The sequence below is a fragment of the Dama dama genome, unplaced genomic scaffold, assembly GCF_033118175.1.
Source record: "Dama dama isolate Ldn47 unplaced genomic scaffold, ASM3311817v1 ptg000051l, whole genome shotgun sequence".
NCBI lineage: Eukaryota > Metazoa > Chordata > Mammalia > Artiodactyla > Cervidae > Dama > Dama dama.
This window is the reverse complement of record NW_026870882.1, coordinates 392536-401258: the sequence shown is the minus strand read 5'-3', so window position 1 is coordinate 401258 and position 8723 is coordinate 392536.

Below are 8723 nucleotides of genomic sequence, written 5' to 3'. Positions count from 1 at the left end.
AACTTTTCAGGATCTTCATGTTTTTGAACAGAGCTTCATGCTCCTCCTATTTTTCAGACCGTGTCATACTCATCATATTTTTCACACCTTTTGAACCTCTTCATATTTTTCACACCTTTTCAGTCTCTTCATGTTTTTCAACACAACTTCATGCTCATCCTGTTTTCCAGACAGCTTCATCCTCCTCATATTTTTCAGACCGTTTCATGCTCATCTCATTTTTATCACCTTTTGAAGCTCTTCATATTTTTCACACCTTTTGAAGCTCTTCATATTTTTCACACGTTTTCAGGCTCTTCATGTTTTTCAACACCGTTTCATGCTCCTCCTTTTTTCCAGTCCGTTTCATGTTTCTCATATTTTTTACACCTTTTGAAGCTCTTCATATTATTCACACCTTTTCAGTCTCTTCATGTTTTTGAACACCGTTTCATGTCGCTCCTATTTTTTAGACCGTTTCATGCTCCTCATATTTTTGACAACTTTTGAAGCTCTTCATATTTTTCACACCTTTTCAGGCTCTTCAAGTTTTTCAACACCACTTCATGCTCCTCCTATTTTTCAGACTGTTTCATGCTCCTCATATTTTTGACACCTTTTGAAGCTCTTCATATTTTTCACATGTTTTCACGCTCTTCACGTTTTTCAACACAACTTCTAGCTTCTCCTATTTTTCAGACCGATTCATGTTCCTCATATTTTTGACACGTTTTGAGGCTGTTCATATTTTTCACACCTTTTCAGGCTCTTCATGTTTTTGAACACCTTTTCATTCTCCTCCTATTTTGCAGACCGTTTCATGCTCCTCATTTTTTGGACACCATTGAAGCTCTTCATATTTTTCACACCTTCTCAGGCTCTTCACGTTTTTGAACACCGCTTCATGCTACTCATATTTTTCAAAACGTTTCATGCTCTTCATATATTTGACACCTTTTGAAGCTCTTCATATTATTCACAAATTTTCAGGCTCTTCATGTTTTTCAACACCGTTTCATGCTCCACTTATTGTTCAGACCGTTTCATGCTCCTCATATTTTTTCCCCTTTGAAGCTCTTCATATTTTTCACACCTATTCAGGCTCTTCATGCTTTTCAACACCGTTTCATGCTCCTCGTATTTTCAGACTGTTTCATGCTGCTATATTTTTGACACCTTTTGAAGCTCTCCATATTTTTCACACATTTTCAGGCTCTTCATGCTTTTCAACACCGTTCCATGCTCCTCCTATTTTCAGACTGTTTCATGCTCCTCTTATTTTTGATACCTTTAGAAGCTACTCATATTTTTCACATCTTTTCATGCTCTTCATGTTTTTCAACACCATTTCATGCTCCTCCTATTTTTCACACTATTTCATGCTCCTCATATTTTTGAAACCTTTTGAAGCTCTTCATATATTTCACAACTTTTAAGGCTCTTCATGTTTTTGATCACCGCTTCATGCTCCTCCTATTTTTCACAACTTTTGAAGCTCTTCATATATTTCACACCTTTTCAAGCTCTTCATGTTTTTGAACACCGCTTCATGCTCCTCCTATATTTTTCAGACCGTTTCATGCTTCTCAAATTTTTGACACCTTTTGAAGCTCTTCATATTTTTCACACCTTTTCATGCTCTTCATGTTTTTGAAAACCGTTTCATTCTGCTCCTATTTTTCAGACCGTTTCATGCTCCGCATATTTTTCACACCTTTGAAGATCTTCAAATTTTTCACACCTTTTTAGACGCTTCATGTTTTTCAACACCGCTTCATGCTCCTCCTGTTTTTCAGACCGTTTCATGCTCCTCATATTTTTGACACCTTTTGAAGCTCTTCGTATTTTTCACACCTTTTCATGCTCTTCATGATTTCAACACAGTTTCATGCTCCTCCTATTTTTCAGACCGTTTCATGCTCCTCATATTATTGACACCTTTTGAAGCTCTTCATATTTTTCACACCTTTTGAGGATCTTCATGTTTTTGAACATTATTTCATGCTGCTCCTATTTTTCAGACCGTTTCATGCTCCTCATATTTTTGACACGTTTTGAGGCACTTCTTATTTTTCATACCTTTTCAGGCTCTTCAAATTTTTGTCACCGCTTCATGCTCCTTCTATTTATCAGACCGTTTCATGCTCCTCATATTTTTGACACCTTTTGAAGCTCTTACTATTTTTCACACCTTTTAATGCTCTTCATTTTTCTCAACACCGTTTCATGCTGCTCCTATTATTCAGACCTTTTCATGCTCCTCATATTATTGACACCTTTTGAAAGTCTTTATATTTGTCACACCTTTTCAGGCTCTTCATGTTTTTCAACACCGCTTCATGCTCCTCCTGTTTTTCACACCTTTTCATGCCTCTCCTTTTTTTCAGACCGTTTAATGCACCTCTTATAATTGACACTTTTTGAAGCTCTTCATATTTTTCACAACTTTTCAGGCTCTTCATGTTTTTCCACAGAACTTCATGCTTCTCCTATTTTTCAGAGCGTTTCATGCTCCTCATATTTTTGACACCTTTTGAACCTGTTCATATTTTTCACACATTTTCATGCTCTTCATGTTTTTGAACACCTTTTCAAGCTCCTCATATTTTTGACACGTTTTGAAGCTGTTCATATTTTTCACACCTTTTCATGCTCTTCATGTTTTTCAACACCGTTTCATGCTCCTTCTATTTTCAGACTGTTTCATGCTCCTCATATTTTTGACACCTTTTGAAGCTCTTCATATATTTCACACCTTTTCATGTTCTTCATGTTTTTGAACAAAGCTTCATGCTCCTCCTATTTTTCACACCTTTTGAAGCTCTTCATATATTTCACACCTTTTCAAGCTGTTCATGTTTTTGAACACTTTTTCATGCTCCTCCTATTTTTCAGGCCGTTTCATGCTCCTCATACTTTTGACACCTTTTGAAGCTCTTCATATTTTTCACACCTTTTCCGGCTCTTCATGTTTTTCAAAACCGCTTCATGCTGCTCCTATTTTTCAAATCGTTTCATGCACCTCATATTTTGACAACTTTTGAAGCACTTCACATTTTTCACACCTTTTGAAGCTCTTCATATTGTTCCCACCTTTTCAGGCTCTTCATGTTTTTCAACACCGCTTCATGCTCCTCCTATTTTTCAGACCGTTTCATGCTCCTCATATTTTTGACACCTTTTGAAGCTCTTCGTATATTTCACTCATTTCAGGCTCTTCATGTTTTTCAACACCATTTCATGCTCCTCCTATTTTTCAGACGGTTTCATGCTCCTCATGTTTTTGACACCTTTTGAAGCTCTTCATATATTTCAAACCTTTTCAGGCTCTTCATGTTTTTCAACACCTCTTCATTCTCCTCCTATTTTTCAGGCCGTTTCAAGCTCCTCATATTTTTGACACCTTTTGAATCTCTTCCTATATTTCACACATTTTCAGGCTCTTCATATTTTTCAACACTGTTTCTTGCTCCTCCTAGTTTTCAGACCGTTTCATGCTCCTCGTATTTTGACACCTTTTGAAGCTCTTCATATTTTTCACACCTATTCAGTCTCTTCATGTTTTTAAACACTACTTCATGCTCCTCCTATTTTTCAGACCGATTCATGTTCCTCATGCATTTCACACCTTTTGAAGCTCTTCATATTTTTCATACCTTTTCAGGCTCTTCATGTTTTTGAACACGGTTTCATGCTCCTCCTATTTTCAGACCGTTTCATGCTCCTCATATTTTTGACACGTTTTGAAGCTCTTCATATTTTTCACACCTTTTCAGGCTCTTCATGTTTTTGAACACCGTTTCATGCTCCTCCTATTTTTCAGACCATTTCATGCTCCTCTCATTTCTGACACCTTTTGAAGCTCTTCATATTTTACCCACCTTTTCAGGCTCTTCATGTTTTTCAACACCATTTCATGCTCCTCATGTATTTCCAACCGTTTGAAGCTCTTCATATTTTTCTCAACTTTTCAGGCTCTTCATGTTTTTGAACACGGTTTCATGCTCCTCCTATTTTTCAGACCGTTTCATGCTCCTCATGTATTTCACACCTTTTAAAGCTCTTCATAATTTTCACACCTTTTCAGGCTCCCCATGTTTTTAAACACCGCTTCATGCTCGTCCTATTTTCCAGACCATTTCATGCTCGTCTCATTTTTGACACCTTTTGAAGCTCTTCATATTTCTCACAACTTTTAAGCTTTTCATGTTTTTCACACGTTTTCAGGCTCTTCATGTTTTTCAACACCGCTTCATGCTCCTCCCATTTTTCAGACAGTTTCATGCTCCTCATATTTTTGACACCTTTTGAAGCTCTTCATATTTTTCACACCTTTTCAGGCTCTTCATGTTTTTCAACACCGCTTCATGCTCTTCCTATAGTTCAGACCGTTTCATGCTCCTCATATTTTTGACACCTTTTGAAGCTCTTCATATTTTTCACACCTTTTCAGGCTCTTCATGTTTGTCAACACCATTTCATGCCGCATCTATTTTTCAGACCGTTTCATGCTCCTCATATTTTTCACACCTTTTGAAGCTCTTCATATTTTTCACAACTTTTCAGGCTCTTCATGTTTTTGAACACCACTTCATGCTCCTCCTATATTTCCGAGAGTTTCATGCTCCTCATGTATTTCAAACCTTTTGAAGCTCTTCATATTTTTCACACCTTTTCAGGCTCTTCATGTTTTTCCACACCACTTCATGCTTCCCTTATTTTTCAGACCGTTTCATGCTCCTCATATTTTTGACACCTTTTGAAGCTCTTCATATTTTTCACAACTTTTCAGGCTCTTCATGTTTCTGATCACCGTTTCATGCTCCTAATATCTTTCAGACCGTTTCATGCTTCTCATATTTTTGACACCATTTGAAGCTCTTCATATTTTTCACACCTTTTCAGGCTCTTCATATTTTTGAACACCGCTCATGATCTTCCAAATTTTCAGACCGTTTCATGCTCTTCATATTTTTGACACCTTTTGAAGCTCTTCATATTTTTCACACCTTTTCAGGCTCTTCATGTTTTTCCACTTCACTTCATGCTTCTCCTATTTTTCAGATCGTTTCATGCTCCTCATGAATTTCAAACCTTTTGAAGCTCTTCATATTTTTCACAAATTTTCAGGCTCTTCATGTTTCTGATCACCGTTTCATGCTCCTCCTATCTTTCAGACCGTTTCATGCTTCTTCTATTTTTGACTCGATTTGAAGCTCTTCATATTTATCACACCTTTTCAGGCTCCTCATGTTTTTGATCACCGTTTCATGCTCCTTCTATTTTTCAGAACGTTACATGCTCCTCATATTTTTGACACCATTTGAAGCTCTTCATATTTTTCACACCTTTTCAGGCTCTTCATGTTTTCCCACACCGTTTCATGCAGCTTCTATTTTTCAGGCCGTTTCATTCTCCTCATGTTTTTCACACCTTTTGAAGCTCTTCATATTTTTCACACCTTTTCAGGCTCTTCATGTTTTTCCACACCAATTCATGCTTCTCCTATTTTTCAGCCCGTTTCATGCTCCTCATGTATTTCACCCCTTTTGAAGCTCTTCATATTTTTCACACCTTTTCAGGCTCTTGATGTTATTCAACACCACTTCATGCTACTCCTGTTTTTCAGAACGTTACATGCTCCTCATATTTTTGACACCTTTAGAAGCTCTTCATATTTTTCACACCTTTTCAGTCTCTTCATGTTTTTGAACACCGCTTCATGCGCCTCCTATATTCCAGACCTTTTCATGCTCCTCATTTATTTCACACCTTTTGAAGCTCTTCATATTTTTCACACCTTTTCAGGCTCGTCGTGTTTTTGAACACCGCTTCATGCTCCTCCTATTTTTCAGACCGTTTCATTCTCCTCATATTTTTCACACCTTTTGAAGCTCTTCATATTTTTCACACCTTTTCATGCTCTTCATGTTTTTCAACACCGTTTCATGCTGCATCTATTTTTCAGACCGTTTCATGCTCCTCATATTTTTCACACCTTTTGAAGCTCTTCATATTTTTCACACCTTTTCAGTCTCTTCATATTTTTGAAAACAGCTTCAAGCTCCTCCTATTTTTCAGACCGGTTCGTGCTCCTCATATGTTTGACACCTTTTGAAGCTCTTCATATTTTTCACACCTTTTCATGTTCTTCATGTTTTTCAACACCGCTTCATGCTTCTCCTATTTTTCAGACCGTTTCATGCTCCTCATATTTTTGACACCTTTTGAAGCTCTTCATATTTTTCACACATTTTCAGGCTCTTCATGTTTTTCAACACCGATTCATGCTCCTCATATTTTTTACACCTTTTGAATCTCTTCATATTTTTCACACCTTTTCAGGCTCTTCATGTTTTTGAACACCACTTGTGTTCCTCCTATTTTTCAGACCGTTTCATGCTTCTCATATTTTTGACACCTTTTGAAGCTCTTCATATATTTCACACGTTTTCAGGCTCTTCATGTTTTTCAACACCACTTTATGCTTCTCCTATTTTTCAGACCGTTTTATGCTCCTCATATTTTTCACACCTTTTGAAGCTCTTCATATTTTTCAACCTTTTTAGGCTCTTTATGTTTTTGAACACGGTTTCATGCTCCTCCTATTTTTCAAACTGTGTCATGCTCATCTCATTTTTAACAACTTTTGAAGCTCTTCATATTTTTCACAGCTTTTGAACCTCTTCATATTTCTCAAACGTTTTCAGGCTCTTCATGTTTTTCAACACCCCTTCTTGCTCATCCTATTTTTCAGACCGTTTCATGCTTCTCTCATTTCTGACACATTTTGAAGCTCTTCATATATTTCACACATTTTCAGGCTCTTCATGTTTTTCAACACCACTTCATGCTCCTCCTATTTTTCAGACCGTTTCATACTCATCTCGCTTTTGACACATTTTGAAGCTCTTCATATTTTCCACAACTTTTGAAGCTCTTCATATTTTTCAAACGTTTTCAGGCTCTTAATCTTTTTCAACACCGCTTCTTGCTCCTCCTATTTTTCAGACAGTTTCATGCTCCTCATATTTTCCACACCTTTTGAAGCTCTTCATATTTTTCACACCTTTTCAGGCTCTTCATGTTTTTGAACACCGTTTCATGCTGCTCCTATTTTTCAGACCGTTTCATGCTCCTCATATTTTTGACACCTTTTGAAGCTCTTCATATTTTTTCACACCTTTTCATGTTCTTCATGTTTTTCCACACCGCTTCATGCTTCTCCTATTTTTCAGACCGTTTCATGCTCCTCATATTTTTGACACCTTTTGAAGCTCTTCATATTTTTCACACATTTTCAGGCTCTTCATGTTTTTCAACAGCGATTCATGCTCCTCATATTTTTGACACCTTTTGAAGCTCTTCATATTTTTCACACCGTTTCAGGCTCTTCATGTTTTTCAAAGCCACTTCATGCTTCTCCTATTTTTCAGACCGTTTCATGCTCCTCTCATTTCTGACACATTTTGAAGCTCTTCATATATTTAACACCTTTTCAGGCTCTTCATGTTTTTCAAAGCAACTTCATGCTTCTCCTATTTTTCAGACCGTTTCATGCTCATCTCATTTTTGACACCTTTTGAAGCTCTTCATATTTTTCACACCTTTTGAATCTCTTCATATTTCTCAAACGTTTTCAGGCTCTTCATGTTTTTCAACACCCCTTCTTGCTCATCCTATTTTTCAGACCTTTTCATGTTTCTATCATTTCTGACAACTTTGGAAGCTCTTCATATATTTCACACATTTTCAGGCTCTTCATGTTTTTCAACACCACTTCATGCTCCTCCTATTTTTCAGACCGTTTCATGCTCATCTCACTTTTGACACATTTTGAAGCTCTTCATATTTTCCACACCTTTTGAAGCTCTTCATATTTTTCATATTTTTGAAGCTCTTCATATTTTCACACGTTTCAGACTCTTCATGTTTTTCAAAACCGCTTCATGCGCCTCCTATTTTTCAGAGAGTTTCAGGCTACTCATGTATTTCACACCTTTTGAAGCTCTTCATATTTTTCACACCTTTTCAGGCTCTTCATGTTTTTGAACACCGCTTCATGCTCCTGCTATTTTTCAGCCCGTTTCATGCTCCTCCTATTTTTCACACCTTTTGAAGCTCTTCATATTTTTCACACCTTTTCAGGCTCTTCATGTTTTTGAACACCGCTTGATGCTCCTCCTATTTTTCAGACTTTTCCATGCTCCTCATGTATTTCACACGTTTTGAAGCTCTTCATATTTTTCACACCTTTTCAGCCTCTTCATGATTTTGAACACCGCTTCATGATCCTACTATTTTTCAGAATGTTTCATGCTCCTCATATTTTTGACAACTTTTGAAGCTTTTCATATTTTTCACAACTTTTCAGGATCTTCATGTTTTTGAACAGAGCTTCATGGTCCTCCTATTTTTCAGACCGTATCATACTCGTCATATGTTTCACACCTTTTGAACCTCTTCATATTTTTCACACCTTTTCAGTCTCTTCATGTTTTTCAACACAACTTCATGCTCATCCTATTTTCCAGACCGTTTCATGTTCCTAATGTATTTTACACCTTTTGAAGCTCTTCATATTTTTCACACCTTTTCAGGCTCTTCATGCATTTGAACACCCTTTCATGCTCTTCCTATTTTTCAGACCGTTTCATGCTCCTCATAGTTTTTACACCTTTTGAAGCTCTTGATATTTTTCACACCTTTTCAGGTTCTTCATGTTTTTCAACACCGTTTCATGC